Raw genomic sequence first — 25,048 nt, 5'->3', positions numbered from 1 at the left:
GAGGCAGGCAAAAGCAAAAGACCGAGACCCGGTTTCTGGGGTTTGGGGCTGGGGACGGCATAGCGGGACTCGGTTCTTGCCCTGGGGATTTGAGGCAGGAAATATAAAGAAAAATTTAAAAAAAGAAGAAAAGATCCGACCGGGGGGCTGACCTACCGTGGCGGACATACAGCCGGTGGGTGGGGAGGCCTCCTTTGAGTAAAAGGACACTTCCTCGGGCTGCGTATACTTAATTGGATAACCGGCCTGAGGGAGTAGGGAGAAAAAAAAAACCACGCAATACTAAATAAAAAGATGAGGTAAATTTTTTTTTAGTTTGTAAAGCAGACCAGGCAGCTAAACTTTATCTAATGCTTTTGTATATCTAGAAAGGTAGCCGAGTGATTGATGATAACACAAATGATTCTGTGTTTCTGTTCAAAGGTGAAGTGACCACCACTGCAACCGAACTGGTGGTCACCTGCAACCGAACTGGTGGTCACGGATAACTTGTGCCTCCTCTAATACAGGCCATAATCTCTGAAAAAATAGCCTTTCGAATATCTTAGACGTAATACGAGTAGTCTTATTGGCCTGTAAGAGAACAAGTCATACACGACTTGCTCGGCTTAAATACCATTACTACTTGAGATACCTTTTTTTTAAAATTAGCCTGATTAAAAAAAAAAAAATCAAAATTTAAATAAGAACTGTAAAAGTGTTATTTTTTACTTTTTGAGACAGTTTCTTTTTAAAGTATGTTATTGAGAAAAAAAGCTTATTTAAAATATGGTTATAAATGTACTTGTAGATAAAAGCCAACATCTTTAACGACTTCTTTGAATTACTTTTAATGATTAGCAACTATTTCTTGTAGTAGACGATCTGTTTCTAGGAATATGTAAATAATTTGAAAACTTTTCAGCTCTTTTCACTCAAAAGTAGCTTATTCATGTGTATATAGAAGTATAATTGTATATTAGATAAATATCCCATTCAAAGTCCTATTAATATTCGCCTAATAAATGGCATTAATATTTTGATTCTATTTGATTTTACTGTTTATTTAATTAAAGGTTTTTTTTGTTATCAAATTTATGATCTAACTTTGTAAAATCAAAAACATTAATAGACAATGAAATATCTCCTTATATAGATTTATTTACGTTGAAGTTGTGATGTTTAAGTTTTGTGTTAACATAGCCTTTCTATAGTCTAAACTTAAGTCATCCTTTACTAAACTTCTATGAACGGTTAACTTAAGTTTACTGAACTTTTAAGACTAAATTAAAGTTGTTGAATACAATAGTGTATGAAATGCCTTCATAAAGGAAGTAACAGACCATTTGTCATTTAGTACTTAGCTGTACCATTCGTCCTATAATATTAAGACTTAGCAAATAATTGTGATGACTTATATTAGTATGATGTTAATGGTTTTACCAGTTGAATAACATATATTACAATTTTTAACGTTAATAGAAGTAAAAAGTAAATAGGTTGTAATTTAATATTTTTATTTTTATAAAATTAAAAGAAGAACCAAATATTTTTATTACGTACCTTAACACCAGTTCTCATTAAGATGTAACGAGTTTCCATAATAAAAAAAAAGTACACCACATGCCAGGATTAAATGTGAGGAATGAGTGGGTTTACTGTTTTCTTCTTTAATAAGTTGCATTATGACAATGTATCAGCATGCTAATCTTATCGAATGATATATTATATCAAGTAACCTATTTACTTTGTTCATCACATAAATTTGTAGTGTATTTAAGAGAAAGTAACTGTGACTGGTATTTCAGGTATTTCAAACGCAACCCAACCTTATATTGGTAGGTATTAAAATAATAAAAAGGCATGTGTAAATGTAAATGTAATTTTTATTATTACCATCCATTACCTTACATTTAGAGTAAATGTTGGAAATGGCCGCCATCTTCTTGAATACAAGCTTCAATTCTTTTTACAGCGTTTCTTGCAACTTTTTTTAAAGTTTGTGGCTGGATATTTAATACAGCTTGTTCAATATTGACTTTCAATAGTTCAAGTGTTCGTGGTTTGTTGCTGTAGGGTTTTTCTTTGAGGTAACCCCATAGAAAAAAAGTGGATAAAATGTGGAAGAATTGAATGAATTTCATCCATCTTTCATATTTACACATTGTGATCCAACGTTCATTTTTTTTACATGTCAATCTTACTTTCTACCAGTTACTTTTGATTTGTTTTTGCATAGATGATATAAAATACTGTTTAAAATTTCCTTATAGAACAAAAACAATATATACATAATATGTTACTTCTTATCAGAATTAAGTATATTAAATTGTTGTTTTTCTTTATATATTTAATTTATTTTTTTATAACTACGTAAATTAACTGAGGCATAATATAGATACTAGTCAATCACTTTCACTGGTAGTAATAATACTATTTAAACAGTTCGTGATGGAATGAGTAAAAATGGTAATTCTAAGCTAAAATATCACCTCATTTCGGCTAGCTTGGTCTATTGATATGCAATTGTATATTTGGATGAATAAAGAAGGATCTTTTATTTCTATATTTGCTTTATTTAGGTCTTTCTTTAGTTGTTTCATATGTGGGGACGGAGTTTTATATTTCTTTGTATCTGATCATCAGCGGCTGGTTAACCACTTACATTTTGGAGTAAGCGTACGAACCGTTAAAAAACCGGCTATTGCACTGAATCAATAATTATTTTCATTTCCTTGTTTTCACAATTTTTTTTGGTAATTTTAAAATATCATATTTTCGTAAAAAAATAAATGTTTAAAATATATTAAATAAATTAATATTTTTATTTTATTTTTTTAATTTGATCTTTGTAAGTCAAATTTTCAAATAAATGCTTTTAAATGAATTAAATTTTAAAAAAATATAAATTTTAATAATTAAAAATATTATTTACTTCGTTTGCCCACGGCAATATTTACTGTTTTAATTTTTATTTTAGTTAATTTATTTGAGTAAACTAATTAAATAAATTTTATGAAATTAATTTTAACTTTACTATTATTATTTTAACTTCGTTAGTTAAATACCTCAGGGTGTTTGAGTTCTATTTTTTAGCTTATCAAATTTTAATCCATTAGCGAAAAAACCCATTAAAAGATAAATTGAAATCTGCAATATTAGTATGATAAAAGAATTGATACTATATTAATTACTTGCTTCATTTTACACACGTACGTGTGTTGGCGTGTTTGACGCTTAAACACGTTTTTGTTCCTTACCGTTGTTTATTCATTTATTATTTTTATAACAGTTATTATTGCTATTATTACTATATTTTTATACGAAAAGGCAACTGAGGATTACGCAAATATCTATTTTTCCACACTTTTCTCATTTTTCGGCACGGGAAAAGTTTTGGGTCAATTTTCCATACAGTGCTAAGGTGGAAACAACTTTATAATGAGCTTAGTATGTGGGTACATGCTTAGTTTACCATTTAAAGAAATTTTATCCAAAATTTTTTTTCCTAAAAATTAAAAAAAAACCTAACTTTTTATTTATTGCATACTGCCTTATATTCCGGTGTTGCTCAGGGTCATAATTTCATCATAGGCTCATTTATTTTTTTATAAAATTCTGATGTGGATACTACATGACTTCCTTGTATACCTATTAAATTACATATACATATTTAAAAAAAAAAATGAAAAGTATGAAAAGTAAGTACGTACAGACATCACGCGTTTAAAAGGAACCGTGGAACATACATACAATAACTTTTATTTATATCAAGACATTCCATACAATGCTAAGGTGGAAACTTTTATAAACTTAGTTCAAAATCAAATTAAAATATTTCAGACAATTTTAACCAATCTATTTATTCTATCTATATAAAAAGACAATCTGTGTTCTTTGTGTAGCGTAATAATTCAAAAACTGCTTAATGGAATAAAGAAAGAAAATTAATAATGAATTAATGTACCATTTACTGTTTTCGTAATATTGTATATCTCATAGTTTTCGTAAGTTACAAAAATGTAAAGAAATATAAATAATAATATTAATATAAAATATAAAATTTATGTAGAAGATAAAAATTTTGCAATTTAATATTAATAATGACTTTAAAACGACAAAATATTGATCGACACATAATATTTAATCACATAACTGTCTGAGGTAGTCGATATTGACATAGACAACGATCGATATAGACAATGACAATCGATATAGACGATATCTCTCGATATATACAACGACATTTGTAAGTATGTGTTATTTCAAACATATTAATATACAGGAAATGATCAACAAAAAATGAAACAAATAATACTGAAACACTTTCGGGAAAATTATAATGAATTGTCAATTTTCAGTGAAATCAGTTAAACAGTTTTTCAGTTATTAGGGGACACACAAAATGAAGGTTGTCTTTTACTTTAATACATTATTTAACCAAATTTTTTTTTATGTCTTTCTAGGCACTGCATTAAAGCAAACGACTCAAAAAATAAAACTACTTTGGGGGCAAATATTGGTAGTGGAAGAGGCGATAAAATTTTTAAAATATTAATTTTTTGAATTTTTAAAAATTTTTTGGTTTATTCTCATGTATCATTATTTTTTTCACTATATAACAATAAATAACTAATGCCAGGAAAATAAAGTATTACACATTTATTGTCAGCTATTTTAAACAGTTTAAAGATAGATTTTACAAATTTAAATTCAGCATTTGTAGTAGATTTAGCTTAAATGATTAATGATATAATAACCATCTTTAACTTAGAAACGATATTTTTTTAATTCACCTCATAAAACTTTAGTCATTGCTACTTTTATCTTCAGAGAAACTGGCTAAAATATTAATTGATATTGTAGTAAAATTGTTTTCAAAAAGTAAAAGGGCTATGAAATATGTTTAAAAATGATTGCTTTAAAGTAATTTGATTCGCAAGTTAAAAACGAAAAGAAAACCTTTTAAGATGTGATGTTGAAGAACACGTTGAAATTTATACAGGTTGATAATGTTTAAATAGAGAGATACAAATTAGAATGAGAGAAATTTGTGGTAGATTTTACTAAACCGAACTCGATTGGTAAATAATACATTAAGACATTAGTTTTAATTACTTTGGGAATAGAGAAGTGCTAAAATATCCATCTATTTATTAACAAATCGAATATGCCTTGTACAAATATCTTCTCTCATAAAGACGTTTGAGAAAGGTAACAGTTGGAACATATAAAAATGATAAACGAATTTGAATGATGTAAATATGTTGAAATTATATTTTAACACGAAACAAAAATGAATAAAGTATCAAATCATATGACAAAAAAAAAAAAATTAAAAACTGTAACATCACCGTTCTATATTTTACACCGTACTGTATTTTATTGTTTTATTAATTTTTCCTTCTTTCAATAGTTTGAAATTAATACTTTATTCATATCCGTTCGTGTTTCGTGATATAAAAAAAAACCACTGAGGTTTTATATAAATGACTTGCTTTTCTCACTGGTATAAAATGAAATACAATTTAAAACTTTTTAGAAGTTAGTTCTGTGAATTTTTTATTTGAAATCACACTAGATCTCTAAAAATGTAATAATTATTATAAAACGTGTAGTTATTTATTATTTTTTTCAGTTTAGAACATAAAAAAGGAAGAGACTTAAAAATAGGATAAATCAATAAATGGAAAAACAAGGATTAAAGCAGATAAGTTTTTAGGACTAGATAAGTATTTTCTATGTTAATAAAAGTGTATATTCATCATACATGCAAAGAATTTATTTTTTACTATTGAAAGGTAATCTCAAATAAAAGGGTTGTTACTGATGGGCGTAACAAATGTAGACGTTTCTATACAGTACTTTTTTTTTGTGTTTTTAGCAAAACACAATTTTCTCGTATTTTTAATTTCATCCGAAATTTTTTTTTTATCTTATGGAGCCGCTTTTTGGAAATTTGCCTATATTAAAAAAAAAAAAAAAACTTAAAACCATAGATAAATATTAAAAATGAAAAAATATTGCTAAAAAAAGCATTGTTGACAAACATTGCTCTTTATTATAGGATAACTAGTTGACCCGGCAATGTTTCGCAATTGCTAATTTGAGTAAATATATAGATTAAATGAACACAAATGAAAGTTTGATAAAACATAAAAAAACTGAACATTACGGAACTTCACAAAATTTAACCTTTCTCTTTTTCCCTTATTCCCTTCTCTTTTTCCTTTTCCCCTTTTTCCCTTTCCCCTATTTCCCTTATTCCATTTTTCGTGAAAATATTTATTTTTACTTAACTAATATATATTCTAAATATGAGTCAAATCGGACCATAAATGAAATTTTTCCAAATATCTCAACCCCAGCGTCATCTAGCGGGTCCATTTTTTTGCAGAGGTATTTCTTTCTATGTAACACATATTCTGAATATTAGGCCAATCGGACCATAAATACAATTTTTCAAAATATCTCAATCCCAGCGCCACCTAGCGGGTTCATTTTTTGAAAAAAAAAAAAAATTATATTTACGTAACTAATATATATTCTGAATATGAACCAAACCGAAAAATAAATACAATTTTCCGAAATATCTCAATCCCAGCGCCATCTTTCGGATCCAAACTGATTCAGAAACCTTTGCGGGTATGACCAAAACAACTCACGTTTTTCATCGCAAAAACTCACAAGTTTCATCGCAATTGGATGAATGGCATAAGAACGCATACGGGATGAACAAACAAACAACATACAAACATTCATTTTTATATATATAAGATTAAAGAGCGTGCGGGTGACAGATTTGTACATAGTATAACTTTTTTTCAAACGTTTTTTTAAACGTTGCTATATACAATATATATTTATTAGGAAACCCGGCGATGCTTCCTTATTGCTAGATTTGAGTATATATATTAAATGAACACAATTGAAAGTTTCATAAAACATTAACAAAATGAACATTACGGAATTAACAAAATTTAACCTTTCCCTTTTACCCTTTCTTCTATTTTCCCTTTCTCCCAATTCCCTTTCCTCCAATTCCTCTCTTTCCCTTTTTCATTTTCCGTTTCTTTTTTCTTTTCCTCCTTTCCCATTTTCCTTTTTCTCATTACAAATTTTACTTGCTTTCCTTTTCCCATTTTCATTTTTACCACATTCCATTTCTCTTTCCCCCATTCCTCTCTTCCCTTTCCACAATTTTCTCCTTTTTATCCCCCTTTCTTATTCCTTTCCTCATTTCACTTTCCCTTATTTCCCTTTTCCTCTTCCTTTTTCACATTTTCCCCTTTTTCTTTTTTCTTCTTTCCCTTTTTCATTTACTTTTCTCGTTTTTCCTTTCCCCTGTTTTCCTTTTTTCTTTTTTCATTTTCCCTTTCTTTCCTTTTCCCATTTTTATTTTTAGCATATTCCCTATCTCTTTTCCCATTTCCCCCTCTTTTCTTTCCACTACTTTCTCCTCATTTTCCTTTCCTTTTCTTATTTCCCTTTCTTCCTTCCTTTCCCGTTTTCTTTTTTTCCTTTCCATTTTAATTTCCTTTTTTCCTTTTCCACGTTTTTTTAATATTTTCCATTTTTCCTTTCTTTCCTTTTTCCCATTTTCATTTTTACCGTATTCCTTTTCTCTTTTCACCATTTTCCCTGTTTTCTTTCTTCAGTTTTCTCCTTTTTCTATCCGTTTCCCTTTACTACCTTCATTTATGTTTCCCTTTCCTCCTTCCTCTTTCTTCCTTTTCCATTTCCTTTTCCCGTTTTTACTTTTTCCTTTTTTCCATTTTCATTTATTCTATATTTGCTTTCGGTTTCCCCTATTTCTTTTCTTCCCTTTCCTTAATTTTCTCTTTTTTATCTTTCTTTCCTTCCGTCATTTATCTTTACGTTATTTCCCTTTCCTCCTTCCTTTTTAACCCTTTCCCCTTTTCTTTTTTCTCCTTTCATCTTTCAAATAAATCTTGCGACAACGAAAATTGTGCTGGGAAATTACACGATTACTAAGAAAATCTTAGTTTTTATACCGCACGCTAGGCGTCGAATTTCCAAGGTTACTTAAAAATTAAATATCTATCTTTATAGTTAAATAAATTATTTTCAATGGTTTTTTAAAAATTAAATACCTGTTTATAATACGTATAATATGTTCTTTTCCAAGATTATTTAAAAATTAAATGTTTATCATTATTGTTAAAAAGATTTTCGATGGTTATTTAAAAATTAAATGTCCACCTTTATAATTAAAATATTTTTTCGTTGTTATTTAAAAAGTAAATATCTATCTTTATAGTTAAATAAATTCTTTTCGATGGTTTTTAAAGATTAAATACCATTTTATGTTAGTTGAATATGTTCTTTTCCAAGGTTATTTAAAAACATACTATTGTTGTATAATAAACATTTAATTTGCAATAACAAATATTGAAGTCAATAAATGAGATAAAAACTATCCTATCTTTTAAGTTGGATCAAATTACAGATAGTTACGAAATTTGATTAAAATCGGTTCAGTAGTTTCCTAGTTTATCCCAAACATACATCGTGACACGACATTTTTATATATATAAAATATAATATATATAAAATAGGCTATATATATATATATATATATATATATATATATATATATATATAGCCTATAACACTCCCGGTAATGTAAGGATTCCAACGCAGGATCATATATATAAATCGGTTCAGCCGTTGAGCTGCTATGGGTGAGAAAACTTACACACTAAATACATTAAACTCCTTTCTGGGCAAACGTGTAAAAAAAAAAACAATTCGAAGATTTATGAATTAAATAATTTTCCTCATTTTAATGTATTTTTTGAAGTGGGGTTTTTTATTCTTTAAAATATTTGTTTTGTTTAATTGTAATTTTAATCTCATTATTAGTAACGATGATGAGATTTTACTAGATTTTTTTCTTTTAACAAACTCTATTATTTGTGTTATTATTAAGCTTGTCTAATGCACGTGGGATTATTTTTTTTTATTTCAAAGAAATGGTAATGAGGTTTCATAATCATGATGTTAACAGATTTTTCTTTTTAATTCTATTTTATTATCGTTCTAGTATTCGAATTCTATCTTAATTAATATAAACATATAAACAATGACAAAGGTGATGTTACGAACAATCCCAGCATTAGTTACTAATTTAAGCTTCTTATTTCTTCCAAGAATGATTAAATAGAAAATACCTTTTATTATTACGACATTCATTTCATTGAAGTGTAAAGGACTTGTTATAAACTGACGAAATTTAGTTACTTATTTGATTTTCTAATGAAGAAACTTCTGGTATTCTAATTTATGATTCATTAATATACCTCTTTAATATATTAGCTATTTGAATTAAATTAAAGTCTACAGATACCTTTTATGCAAGACTGCATGCTGAAAATTCCTAATATATTAACTATGGAAGCCATTTAATTAAATATACTGCTAGATGTATTTTCGTTCCTAATAAAAGTGCATATTCATCATGTATACAAAGAAGATAGTATTTTTAACTATTAAAAGGTAGTTTCTAATAAAAGGGTTGTTCAAAGAGATAGGGTTGGATACTGTACTAATTTTTGTTAATTTATTAAATATTTGCAACTATTCGTTTGAAAGTACAATTTTTTTATTTAAAGTATAAACACGTTATTTAATCAGTAGTGTTAGAATTATTTTACATACTAAGTTCAAAAATACACCGGATCGAGCCACTAATTAACTTTTTATTTTATTTTGTTTTTAATTGTATTATTTATGTTTTATTTTACTAACATTACATTTTATATTTATTTTAATTTTTCATTAAAAATAAAATGTTTAAATTCATTTCAACTAGGTAACAATTTTATTATAATGTTTTATTATTTACATGATTTATTTTTCTTAGGGAAATAATATTAAAAGTTACATTATCAAATAATTAACTACACGTTCTAATATAAAAAATATATTGAGGATTGAATTCTGCAATATTGGGTATTGTTTAATAAAAAAAAATTGCACATGATTAATTTTAAAACCCCTTCCCGGCAAGCAAGGAGTCTCCGTCTCCTATATTCCCGCTGTGTTTGTTATTGTTATGGTTGTCAGGGTAATACTGATAAATAACAACTACAGACTGAAAAATTACTCTTTGCTCCAACGTTTCCCTCATTCTTGACGTAAAGCTTTGATATGCTTCTGTTGTAGATGAAGATGGCCTTTGATTATGACTGCAGGAGTTAATTGACCAATACTCTCTCTTTTCTTCGGTATTTCGCTAGATTTGAAGGGTACGGAGTCAAAAGTTCCAATGCAAATTTAAAAAATTATTAATCTTCCAACTCCCTTTATCAGCAAATATTTTCGCAATATTTTTCCACTTCTAATTGTCTTACTATTCGAAAATCATTTTTTCAATAGCTTTCCATAAAAATATAAAAAATTAAAATCATTTTTCATTGATTTTCATAATAAAAGTTCGCTAAATATGCTAATTTAAGTTAATAATAATAATAATAATAATAATAATAATAATAATAATAATAACAATAAATAAATAAATAATTTAGAGCCCTGAGGTAGGTAATCCCCACGTCCGGAACACAACATCTACGTTCCACGTCCAGGGCGGCAACAGCTCTACTTTCGTACATTACATATAGCTGGCTAACGGGGTTCCGAGTAAATTCCTCGGTTATGCTTTGTTAAGTTTGACCTGGCTCCAACTTCAGGGCACTAAACGGACTGGATTTTTGGCTACCTGCAGGAAATGGAATAACAAACGATTTTGGAAATGGATTCATACCACTCTTAGAGCTGGCGGTGTGGCGGCCAGGGTCAGTGTTATTGCAGGTGTAACGGAGACCCTTCCGTTGTCTACATGCCCCTTGCGATGGCAAGCATGTAGCAATGGTGCCCATGTATGTCGGTGCATGGGAGCTCTGAAAGTTTCGGTGAGTAGGAGCCTGGAGTCAGTGCAGAGACTGCGTATCCGCTCTCTGCCAGGACATATGCCGGTTCCACCGGAGTACCGGATCGGACCTCCAAGGATAGTAGTCCTGGAGTGGGGGTGTACCCCGGCGGCTAGCCTTGCTACAGAAGGGATCCACTGTTCATGAATATTGAACAATCAAACGTGGCAGAGGGTGCACGTAAACACCCTCGTTTAGAAACCGCCGATTCGCCACAAGCGAAGAGGAAAAAAGTAAGGAGAGTGATAAGATGAGAAAAGATGCTGATAAAATCAGTAAAGATTTAAGAAGACCTTTGTTTGCAAATAATGTTCCCAAACCAAGATTTTTGGTCATTACGAAAGAGAATGGTAACTTCCAAAAGGTAAGTCCATTCTTAATGCTAGAGAGATTACAAATTGTGCTGGTGGTCCTGTCAAGGAAATCCGTAAGACGTTTAATGGATTACATGTCGAAACTATCAACGACATGCAAAGCCAGAAAGTCCAGGTGTTGAAGAAGATCGGTGAATTTGCGGTTACTGTCCAACCGCATAGTACACTTAATTCATCCAGAGGAGTTGTTGTTTGCCGAGATCTTCTTAACTATACTGAAGAAGAAATAGTGCAGGAAATGTCTAGTCAAGGAGTAACGCATTGTCGCAGACTTACTATGAGACGAAATGGTGAGATTCTTCCTTCGGCCTCTCATGTTTTGACATTCAATAGGCCAAATCTTCCTGAAAAGGTACGAGCTGTCATCCGTCGGCTTGATGTACGGGCATTTATTCCGCAGCCGATGAGATGTTTTAGGTGTCAACGTTTCGGACACACTGCAGCTAGATGTGAAGCGCAGGAAATTTGTATATGCGGAATGAAGATACATGAGGGTGATCCATGTAAAGACCCTCCAGTCTGCATTAATTGTAAAGGGCACCATAACTGTCGACCTAGGAACTGCCCAGTATACAAATCAGAAACAGCCATTCAGGAAGTTAAAACACTTCAAAAAGTCAGCTACCCTGAAGCGAAGAAGATTGTAAACCTACGTACACCTAGACCATCGACTACATACGCAGAAGCAGCTGCTGCTCCCCCCACACCTAAAATCAACGTGGAGCAGTTGCTTAATACGATGGCACCAAGTCTCGCGACAATGATAGAAAGAATCATTGATTTCAAGATCGAGTCGACTCATCAAACACAACAAAGTAAACATGAAAAGGCTCATTCCCGGACTGACGTCGCTGACAGAAGACCCGTACCAGCGCAGTTTAAAAAACCGGCAAAATCTTCGATTATATCTCCATCAATAGACGTAATGAAGAAAAATCTTGATTTATCCGACAAAGATCAAAAGATCACCCCGATGACGAGTCATATAGCTAAGGATACTGTGACAAGAGTACAGGAAAAATCTGCGTCAACCAAAATGGAGGTGCAAGTAACTATCGAAAAATCACCAGACACAGACGATAATAAAACTGTACGTACAGAGGCCCCAAAAGCTCAGAGAACAACTGTGGCGAGAGCATCTGTATCAGCCGGCCCAAGCACAGCCTTAGACATTGAATCAAGTTCATCAGCCGCCGAAAGTGCATCGGTTGCAAGTTTAGATTCAATTGCAACGATGCTCACGGCAACATTGAAGCTTTCATCACCTGATGTAAGCCGGCGAACGTCATTGGCGTCAGAAAGAGAAGACGATGCCATGTCCGAAGCCTCAGACACACTGTCGTCGGAAGTTGAGGCCGTTCGCAGAATGGAAAAACGGTGTAAAAAAGGATAGCCGAAAGGAAAGCCTAGAAAGTAATTTTATTGGATCAGAAATTATAAGGAAAAGTAAAATTTTGATCATTTTTTTTGACACATGAAAATGTGAAATATTGAACCCTTTTTTATTTTTTTTTTTGAAGTGTGATGGGGCTAATGACCAAAGTAGTCGATGTCCCTAAAAACCTAAAAAAAAAAAAAAAAAATAATAATAATAATAATTTAGAATATTAAATATTTTACGTATTAGGTTAGATAATTTGTTTATAGATCTGAACTCAGAGATCCTTTTCTTTTCCCATGGTAACAGAAATACAGTCAGATAAAAAAATTATTATTTTTTTTTTAATGAATAATATATCTTTAATATCTTAACCCCCATTAGAAATACCGTGATAATTCTAATTGTAGATAATGACCATGCCTCTACGATATAAATCTGCAAAGTTTTATTAAAATCTGCCCAGCAGTTTTTGCGTGATGCGCGCACAGGGACGACTCTCGTTATCAGTTTATTATATGCATAAAAAATTGTAATTATAGTCTAAAATAAATTTCTATCATTTGTATATGGCTATTTGCCTATCCCCACACTCTTTCTCTCTCTACTACTACTAATGAACTATTCATCACTAATATTGATTGAGTTTTATTATATCCTGAATTTTTATTTTGTAGAAAATAAAGAATATCCGAGGATAAATATGATATTTGTACTAAATTTTTTTTTATGGTTAGCCATCATGAAATTTCTGCAGAGACAACTAACGTGGAATGGCGTAGCCAGCGTTCTTTAGTAGATTTACACAGGATTTACAGTTTTTTATAGTGTCTATTTATTTATTAGATCCTTTTCAAAAAGCCTGCATTTACATAATAATATTATATTTCTTCATACTATTTTTATATATCCCAACCGAATAGGGGAAGACACCCACCTTGTGACGTTACCGGTCACCACACCACTCCCTCCGTTCCGAACCCTGAGGGGCTTTACCGGAGGTCATCTTTAGACTCTCTAACTGATTACATCTCACAGTCATCAGCCAGGTCTCGGTTGGGATGCCACCGATCTAAATTCCTCAGCAGACATTTACATTAGTAAAATACAAATCAAATTTTGCCTTTAAGTAGGCCTCATCTTCTCATCTTCACATCCATCCTAACATGATTCCCTCAAACTAACTAACCGAGATCGCAGAAACGCGGACCCCGCACCTAGTCTAAATTTGACAACACCGTTCGAGACTGTGAGTGCCTCAGATAACGAACAAGTTGTAAGTCAAATCAGTTTTTTAATGACAGTGAGGATAAATTCCTTTCATATGTATGCTCAAACCTGATGTAGGCGCATAAAAATGTTATAGCCTGTTAACGAACTGTAAAATAATTGCCTAAATCGAGTAAACATCTAAATATCTCTCGTACCTAGAAACTATGATTTGATGAAAATATTAATAAAGAAAACGTGGAATTGATGCTTTAACTCGGTTTAATTAAAAGTATTTACTTTAATTATAACTATTTTAAACGAAAATAATAAAATAATGTAGATAAGATCCATGTAGTTTAAAATAAATTTCACTGAAATTCTAGAGAAAAAAAGGTTAAATGCAGTTATTAAAAGAATAAGTTATTTTCCTATAGGTATAAATGCTAATGAAGGGAGATGATTGAAAACTGATAAAATAAAACAAGTAAAAACGTAACACACAGGGAGAAATGAAAAACTAAATAATTTTACCCAAAAAGGGATAGAAGTCGCAAGAAGTTGTAAAATATATTTATTGCACTAATAAATAAATAAGTTTTAAAAAACGAACATTGTTTGAAGAAAAATAAAGTCAGGTTCAACAAAAAAAAAAGGATGTAAGAAAAAAATAAATTATAAGATTAATACAAAACGTCAAAATTTATATATTTTCTGTTGTTATTCTTGCTACCCTTCTTTTGTTTTATTCCTTCTTGTATTTTATCATATCCCTTTATTTCTCTAGCAATGTACAGGTGGTACCGAATAACTGAATGCGAATAGGAACTTCTCTTTCAACTGTTTGCGCAATGCGAGAATTTTTATGACAGTTAAATACAGTTATGATAGTTTACGTCATTTTCTATAATTTTATAATTATTATTTTTTTCGTGATACCACCATACTTTATCTAATATCACTAATTTAATAAAACTAATTACTCTTTGTCTTATAATACCACCATCTTTATCTATCTTACATTTCAGATCATTCTTCATTTTTCGGCCTTTAATCTTTCAATGGAATTTTAAGTGTCTTTCAATGTGTTAATTTTTTAAATAAGCTTATTTTTACACAACTGCCCAAAAAGTAGTGTAATGTATTTAGAGTGTATGTATGTTTGTTTCACCGTAGCAGTTCATACCCCGCGTATAATTCTTACGTTACCGGGAGTATAAATAAATTGAAAAAATTGAAAAAAAGATTATACTATATACAAAAAGGTCACCCGCACGCTCTTTAATTATCATATATTAGTAATTATCCTGTAGTTACTATATAATTAAAGAGTAATATTTGTCAACAATGTTTTTTCTGACAGTCATGTTTTTTAATATTTAACTTGTTAAAAAATTAATACAGTTTGTTTTATAGAAACAAAAATTATCACTATTTTCCTTAATTATCTTTTCAAATTTTTTAGTTATCTAGATTTATGACTAAATTTATATATATATAGACTTATTCAGGACGAAAGGTAAATAATTTGGAAATTGATTATAGTGCTTGAAAATAAGGAAAACGTTCATACAAACATACGTATGTCGGAAAAGTTACGGGTACTGGGAATATGTAAAGCAGAAAGGGCATTAATATCGTGTCTTCTAAGTTATTATTAAAGTACAAACGACACTTTATAGTTGTGTAAATGTACTCTTTGTGTTATAATATAAAAATGAAAATTATGTGAATTTATATGCTTTAAATGTGTTTCTAAAACTTAACTAAACTCGACTTTTTCATACATTAGTCACACTGTTATATTTTACAAATAGTAGTTTTCCGTTTTATCGTAAAAACTTAAATTGTCTCCTTGTTTTCATTTGTTTCCTAGTTCTTCCGCTGCAGGGCTCTATTGCCTCTTAATTTTTTTTTTTGAATGTGTTTTCAAGTTACTTTTTCTATTTACTAATCTGAAAATGATAATTTGTGAACAATATTTTTTCATTTTTGTTTTCTTTTTCAATGAACAGGTTAAAATAAATCTATGACTGCCTGCTAAATTCCGATTATATAATTTATTAAAACAAAATCATTGAACGATTCTTTTCAACAATAAGAAAAAAATAAAAGTAAATAAATTTTTCTAATACAGAAACATCAGTTAATTCACATTTCTGTAACATCATTTTTTGATTATAACGCACTATTCGTCTTGTATCGGGAATGAATTCTATGTTGACTTTACTGAGGGTGCCTCCTGTCCGATCGTATTATCACACCAGAAATTAAACAAACATGTTAACATTCTGAAAAGTTGGATGGAGATTAACGGCTTTACACAAATTATCTTCCACGGGATGAAAGATAATTTATCCTTTAAGAAGTGTACAACCACGATGGTTGGTGGGTGGGCAAGTGCGATAGAAAGGTACACGTACATACTTAACAATACGGGGTCAGGTAAATTCACGAGCGTAGATTAACCTTTTTACTTTTTTAACATCGATTCAAAATTGTTTCCTCTGGTAAGACGGTTGAATTTTGAATCTTAGTTAATATAGAGTAGGAAACCAGCACCTCTTAAACATAGACTGACATATTACACACCGCGAAGTAATCTTGCGTTACAAATACACATATATACCATAGCCTTGGGGAGCGGTTGAGAATTATCGTCCATAATTTACACTAATATGGGGAATATAGTAACACTTTCACATGTACAAGGTAGGCTCGGGTTTACTCACTTACCAATTAACGTAGAAACTAAGTGTGCTTTAGCAGGACGGGATGGCCGTTTTCCTCTCAATAATATTAATATTTTTTTTTTTAATTAGTAATTTACTGTAGGCTGTAATTAAAAACAGAAATTGTGTTTCATTTATAAGTAACTAATAAACTACAATTAAAAATTCTATTAAAAGCTTATTTTTTATTAATTGGATTGACTTTCTTTATTTATTACTTTTATAGGGTACCTCGACATAAAATTTTGGTTTTGGAAAGGGAAAAGACTTCAAACATTTATTCAGTTATAAGCATTCATATATACATACATAAGTAAAATTGTTTTTTTTCAAAGGATCCTAAAACCTTATTGGCTGACTGTAAAGGATCCTAAAACCTAAGAGCTTATTGGCTCTTAAAAATACTGTCTCATTAAAGTTAGCGATTGAGAATGTATGGAGACAATATTCTGGCTAAACGTGTATATTTAATTAACATTTTTAACCTTTCCTCGATGATTCTTACTGGGAAGCATGAAAACTGATGACCCAAGGGTTCAAGCTGGCTTAGTCTTTCTTTTAACAACATTCAAGTAACAAAAATGCACACAAGCGCGAACGCGCACGCACACACGTACTCAATCGAAACAATTTTTTCTTTATTTTGTTTAGTAGGAAATGAAATATTTTAGATTTTTTGATTAAAATATATACATGACTTTTTTCACATTCTAAATAATTTACATATTTCTAAACCATATTAGTATATTACTCTTAGTCTTTTATCAGTAAATAACAGAAGATAGTACATTTTTTATTTTATGATGAACAATTACGAAATTTGTTGGTGTTCAATTTTTTTTTATTTTCACCGTAAGAAAAAAGTTTGTCGAACATGTAATATTCATATGATTTTTGTATTCATTAATGTCTTGTTTTTTAATTTTTTTAATACCCTGGGGTTTTTCTCATAATTAGTAATTAAAAGGACAAAAACAAGGTGGCCATTTTAAAAACTAAACAAAAAAGTAATATTGTATATATTTTTGTATTGTACACTAAACTGAAATACATGAATATCAAAAATTCTTGAAAAGTATTTTTTGATTTAAAAATACCATAAAATTGAAAGACTAAAATCAAAACTTTCGAGAACGTAGGTATATATTATATTTCTATGTGACAGCTTAAAAAAAATTATAAACTACTATCAATTATAGGGTTAAAAATCTTATTTGTAATATCATATAAATTTTTATGTTCTGTTAAAATACGTATTTTACAGTTTTCTTAAGACTTCATTCACTTATGTTGCTATGTCTGGTTGAAATAAATTCAAGCTAATTAATTTATAGTGCTGTAAAATAACGTTCCCGGTAATTTTTCAGATTTTCTGTACTTTAATTAATCTAGAATTCGTAAAAATCTAACGGCTAAATAAATTTAAAAGATTTCAATAATACTTTTCTAGTATATTTCATTTACTTTGGTAAAAGAACCATCAATCGGTACAACTGTTCTTGAATTTTGGATCTATATATATATATATGTTCTATGTTCTGACAAAACAATATGTATTACTTTTAATCCCTAACTAATTGATGTTAAAATTTTATAAATGTACTTCTCAAATTAAGGGTTGAAAATTTTCCCTTAGTTTTATTACTTTCAGGGACAAAAATATATAACTATTTCTTCACAACCATGTATTTTTTATTAATTGATTCCATAAGCCTTTTCTAGATTTGTTCTTTTTCCGATATACAGAGTGAAAATAAAAATAATCACTTCTAGTCTATTTTTATGTAAAAAATTATTCGTCAACAATTATTTTATTTTTTTTTTTTAGATTACTTTACAATTAAACAAGGATCGTTGGTTTTAATGACACATTTGACAGATTTTTAATTAAAATCTTTTGTTACTTTCTGTTCAATTAACGTTGTTAAATTAATATTACACGCCTACATTTTTTTAATAAAAACTGGTAGAGAATTTAATTCTGAGAAAACTGATATAATAAAGACTATGAAAAACCAAAAATAAACAATTTTTTTGTAAATTTTTAGAAACAATACTTAAAAGAAAAATGTTATGAATTTATTCATAATTCTAAAAATACATAATTTTTACAAAATATTTCCTCCTGAATAACTCTGTATATATATAAACACACACACGCGCGCGCGCACATACACACAAGTATATTGAGCTTTTTTTTAAACTCCGGGACCACAGTTAGGTATTGCTTCAGAGAATGAGATGAATGAATTTGTAGCGTGTGTGAAAATGCCATGCCTAACCGGAATTCAAACCCGGGACCTCTGGATGAAAGGCCGAGACGCTACCACTCGCCCCTCGGAGGCCGGCAAGTATTTAGAGCCTGTTTTTTTTTTAAGTAACCCTTAAACTCTTTCAATTACTTAAAAAAAATGAATATATATTTTCTTCCAAAATTAATTTAATAAAAAAATAAATGAATAATAAATGTCTAATAATTGTTAAATCTACTATTCAGTATTGTAGGTGTTATTTTAAATTATTATTATTACGTTTACTCGTTATAATACAAAAATCATAAAAAAAAATAAAAATGAAAACATCGATTTATAACAGTAAAATCCGGATAAATTTAGACTGCTACGGTAAATAGACTGGGAAAAGTTGCAATTACTTTTACGAAAGTGCACATAATAGTATATTCTGTGCACTATAACAATAAGTATATATTGTTCGAGATATCTGAGTTGCTTGTAAGTGTGACACATTTCTAATCGTAAATATTTTTAAAAACAGACAAAGTTTCATAGGAAGAGACAACTATTTAAGAGACTTCCTATCTCTTCATCTTACTTTGATTCTAATAAAACGAACACTGCAAATGTAAACCAACTAAATATACGCAATACATCGTTCATGTTCTTTTTTCGTTTCATTCAAAACTAATTGTAAATAATAATTTTAATAGTAGTTATTAATAGTTTTTTAATAGTAATTTGTTAATATATTCTCGTTTAACTCCAAAAATTAGTTACTGGTGTCTCTAATAAAGATTCTTTTAAACAGTAATATTCGATTATTTAAATGAAAGTTATAAACATATATTTAATTTCATTAATTAATGTTAATAATGTCTCTAAAGACAGTTGTATGAGAATTGCTGCACGAAAGAACAGTTTATGCTTCGTTATATTTGCTCTGTAACTGGTTTACAATCAATCATGTTAATTACTGGTTACGATAATATACATTTCATTTTCTTAAGAGGGTAAAAATTCAGTTTAACTGGTCACATCCAGTGAAGGTTGAACAGATATATCTTTATTCTAAATTTACCTAGGGTGAACTTTAGAAAAAAATCGCATTAATTATTCAAAAGGAGTTAGTAAATAAAATGAAAGGAAAGAAAATCGTTTATTCTGTTTAGTGTCACACATGAATAATTGAGTCTCTTGCATAGTAATTGTAACATAGTGTTTAGGATTAACCTGTGTAGACCTGGTCGGATCTGAACGGTTACGTTTTAGGGATTATACTTCTAAACCTTATTTATCATGAAGAAACTTTGTAGTAAATTTATTTTTAAACAAGGTCGATTATATACAATCATTTATTACAAGAATATTAATATTTTTTTATTACAGAAATAAGGATTTATCAACCAATTACAGTTTTTGACGTTACCTGAATTTTTTAGCGTATGAAAATTGCCAATCCTGACAGCGATTTAAACAGAGAAACTTCCGGATGAGAGGTAAAGAGGTTAACACTTTCTCATGCAGGTTGTCGAACGTTATAACGATGGAATATTGCATGTTATAATATTATTTCATGGTGTAAAATTAATCGTATTTAGTTAATGAAAGATCAAATTCTACATTCCCTGCAATAAATGATTACAATACCTAAGGTTTCAAATTTCATTAATTTAAATTAGCTATATACAAAATTGTTTTAACGTACATTATTAGAGTAAGTTTAAATAAAGGAAGTTTGAATTATTATTCCTTAAAATTAACATTTTTTTGACTTTACTATGACTCTTTAAAGGATCGAAAGGAGGAAAAAAGAGAAGTTACGTAGTCGCGGTGAATGCGCGAAATAGTTACTAATGTAATTAAAAAAATATAATAAAATAAAGTCACTGACATATCCGTAATCAAACAAAAGATAAGTTGTCTTTTATACGAAGAAATCTGAAATGTTTATTAAAAAATTGAAGGAAAGAAAGAAATGACATTTTAGAAAAAAATATTCGTTATACGCGGAAAAAGCTGTAAACTTCTAAGACAAGAAACTATTTGTTATTAATTTTGATCAATATTGACTTTATTATGATTGTTTTTATTGTTAGAAATATTGATTTTTCTGTATAAAATAAGAACTTTATAGCTTCCGTTATACGTCTTCCTAATCGTAAAATAAAGAACAAATTCTCATGAGGAGCTAAGTTATTAACGCGAGACTTTTAAGCGCAGGATTTACGGGGGAAAATGTAAGTGTAAAAGAGAAACTTTAATTGAAAACCCAGATGTTGTTAAGTGGTATTACAACCATTTTTATATTGTAAACGTGTAACAGTAGGTATTTAGTTAAAAATAAAATTTCATAGGAATTCTATTTATTTTTTAATAAAAATATACATGTATCTTAAGGTATCTTTAAATTCCTCTAAATACATTATACTCTGAATGTACTTCTATTTTAATATACTAAATTACCTTAATAATAAGCATCTATTTTTAAAATACTGACAAGTTTCACTTTTGTCTGTTTAAAAAACATGACTGTATTATATTATAATACCTCAAAATACTTGAAATTATCTTATTATGCTTCCATTTCCAGTTTTAACAAATTACTTAAAGGATCACAAAATCAATTTATTTTAAGTTTAATTAAACATTTTTTTTATAGATACAATATTATTATTTTACAAATAAAGATAAATCAAAGCATGTCATTCACCATACGGAAGGGTGTCTATGACTATTCCTATGTGTACTTAGATGGTGTCTTGATCCCACAAACAGAGACTGTACGATACCTAGGACTTCATCTGGATCGGCGTTTGACCTGAAAGTGTCACGTGAGGATGAGGAGAAAACAACTAAACGCAAGGTATAGGGAATTACATTGGCTGCTACAGAAAAAACTTAGACCTCACGTCATCCAACAAGATATTTACAAGGCTACCCTGCGACCAATGTGGACGTACAGTGTGGAGTTGTGGGGAACAGCTAGCTGTTCCCCACAACTCCACACTGTTTTATACACTAAATTATACAACGCTTCCTAAACAAAGTAACGAGGGTAATTGCTGAAGCACCATGGTTCACGCGGAATTATGAAATTCACGATTATCTAGAGCTTCCATCGGTTCGAGAGGTTGCAAGGCAGCGCAGTGTTAAATACCAGCAGAGACTAGAAAATCACGTCAACCACTTTGCACGTTAATCCACTATTTTTGTGGATTACTTATTGTGGGAGTTCCTTAGGAACCTCCTATCACGTGCTTCTTGCCAGTAGACTTACTTATGGCTCCACTTGGGGAGCCGATTTTAATTATACAAGGTATTGGACAAAAAAAAATTATGATTATTTTGTTGGCCTTCATATTTCCCTTACAACCATTCTAGACTCTAGAAGCTCCTTCTGGACTTGGAGACTATCCTACTTACATGCTCAGTGAAGATTAACTTTGAATCAAAGTATACTCTGAAATCAGAAATATCAGAGTCTTCTAGGTCAGAGACCATCAACACGTTATATAGAGTGCTGACCAATCCTGTAAGTATATTTCGTCATGAAAGATTTCCTAGAGTGGGTTACAAGAGCTGTTTTGCCAAAATTAAGCGGTATTCTATTATCAACTGACCATTTATGAATTATATCAATATCAGAGTGCAAAACCACCTCATGATCAGAATAACCCCACCGTGATATAAGGTCGTCAGCAAATAATATCTTAGAAGAAATATCCAGTCCGGTATCACCCATAATCAAAATAAATAACAAAGGACCAAGGTTGGAACTCTGAGGTACCCCGAGTATAGTCTTTAACTCATTTAAGAGTCTCCCTAAAACGTTCACTCGGAATAGAATATCTGTAAGAAGATAGATAGATCTGTAAGAAGTTAATAATAATAATAATAATTAGAATAGATGTAGAAACTAGATTTTCTGCATAGATTTAAGGAATATATAAATCCGTACTTAAATATTTTTTCACTTATTCTATTATTATTCATTATATTATTCTCAGTCTATTATTATTATTATTATTCTATTCTTATTATTCTATTATTCTCAGTCTCATTCTATATTATTCTCTTACATAATATCTTTAACATTATTCTTCTATTCTGTACCAGCAATCTTTTAATTGTGTTATTGTATTTATGAAGGTTAATATTTAGCATTACCATTTCCGTCTTTTTTTTCGATCTCTAATTTTTAATTTGCTAATTTGAATTTTTTTTAAAATCGGAATTAGTAAAATTATTCTTGAAAAAATGTTGGTAATAAACATGAATACGTGACATATTCAATAATATTAATTTTACGATGAATAATATGTAAACAATCATATTAAGTATATTACAACATTCGTACTAGTTCGTATTATAACATGTAACTACTGTTGTAATTATATTGTAACACTTTTAATTTACTATTGTGACTTTTATGTTGAATTGTGGAAATAAATTGATTTGAATTGAATTGATGTTATATTCAATCTGATATAATATTCGTATTATTTATTCCATTGGGATGGTACGATGGTAGGAAATGTCAAACATCATCAATTTAATATTTTCTAAATTGAAATTTTTAAATTAAAAATTATGTTCGATGAGCAGCTTTTATCGTTGATTAACAACGATTACGTTCACTGAATGTTATTTTATTTGCTTAAGAAATAAAAAAACCTTTATAGCAAAATACTGAAAAACCCTGTTCATTTTTTTAATAAATATTTGTAAACGTTATTCAAACATATACGCTTCGTAGAAGGTAAATAATTTTTTTTTTGAAAATCATATTCTAAAATAACAAATTTATTTTTAATGGAATCAAATATATGGCACTCAAGTCTCACTAAATAATAAAAATGTTACACAGCATTTTTGAAATTATTTTTGTTGATCTGACGCTAATTTTAATCAGATCATCATATCTATTTACCAGATTTTTATTTTAAAAGATATATATAGAATAAATGTTTGAAGATAACGAACTTCACGCCGGTATTTTTTCATATTGATAACTCTTATACATTTTCCGTTTAAAAAGTATTTACACAACGATATATTTTTTCCCCGAATTTTCCAAATAGAAATTAAATAAATTAGTAAATTATTAAACAGCACTGTTTTCATTTTTCAAAAATATTTTCAATTATTTTTTTAACAGACTGAAACCCAAATATAGTTACTGATTGGATAATAACGAAATTTGTAGCAAAGAAAAGATGTTATAATTTCGCCATGAAGATCGGAATATTGGTTTTTCTTCGAAAATAATAATATAAAGTAGATTTATAGAAAGTTGTTATTACAATATTAAAATTTATAGTAAAAATTTATTCTAGAGGGAAACGGTCTTTCTATACTCTCATCACTTTCAAACAACCCTTTCTTTCGTTTACTTAAAATATCTATACATCTGAAAATATATAATACATACCAGGGACGAATTATGTTATTATATTTATAAAAATTATTATTTATTATTAAAATTAAAATGTAATGTTAGTACTTTACTATCAATTATTGCACATCTTATTGATTTACATTAATATGTAAATTGATTTACATATTGATAAACATTTAATATTAAAAAGCTAGGAATTCTCATGAGAAAATTTCCAACCTCTTTTTAACTCCACCAAGGTTTAATCCCTTAATCGATTTTCATAAAAATGTAATAGCTTGAATGCTTCATATTCATGACTTGCCGTATTAAATCTGATGTTTTATTTCACCCTTTCGTAAATATTACTAAAATATTTGTTAAAGTATACACCAGTACACATTTTTATATATAGAATTGCATACTAGCTTTTTGTTTTAAATTTTCAGACACAAGAGAACTCAAAACATCTAAATATCTATAAATAAAAAGTAGATAACCTAAATATTGCACTTTATTTCAGTATTCTATACTGTAATAACCGGGAAAGTTTAACCCCTTGTTATTACCCTTTGTTTTGGCGGACAGTCACGTAAGATAATAATGAATAAAAAATATAAGAAACGGATGAATAGACGTGAAATATATGAAATTTAAAATATACTTTCTTTAGGACCTAAGTTGTATGTTACAGCTAAAATTATTCATCGGAAACGCCTTTCACCTGAGTTATGTCCTTCATAATTTACACAGTACTCTCACCAAATATTTGGTAATTCAGCACTGTAATCATGAAATACTTCAGTTCAA

The 25,048-nt window shown here is 29.2% G+C and overlaps 2 protein-coding genes across 3 annotated transcripts in view; one reads left to right on the top strand and one right to left on the bottom strand.

The window, feature by feature from the left end:
* The window catches only part of LOC142326032 (meiosis-specific nuclear structural protein 1-like), a 608,636-nt gene that overhangs the window by 255,574 nt on the left and 328,014 nt on the right, over positions 1 to 25,048 (top strand). The gene's annotated exons all lie outside the window — the stretch shown is intronic.
* The window catches only part of LOC142326033 (allatotropins-like), a 383,581-nt gene that overhangs the window by 213,113 nt on the left and 145,420 nt on the right, over positions 1 to 25,048 (bottom strand). The gene's annotated exons all lie outside the window — the stretch shown is intronic.

Source organism: Lycorma delicatula, chromosome 6, assembly GCF_047948215.1.
Source record: "Lycorma delicatula isolate Av1 chromosome 6, ASM4794821v1, whole genome shotgun sequence".
NCBI lineage: Eukaryota > Metazoa > Arthropoda > Insecta > Hemiptera > Fulgoridae > Lycorma > Lycorma delicatula.
Note: the sequence above shows the minus strand (reverse complement) of the source record. Positions and strands in the feature narration are given on the sequence as shown.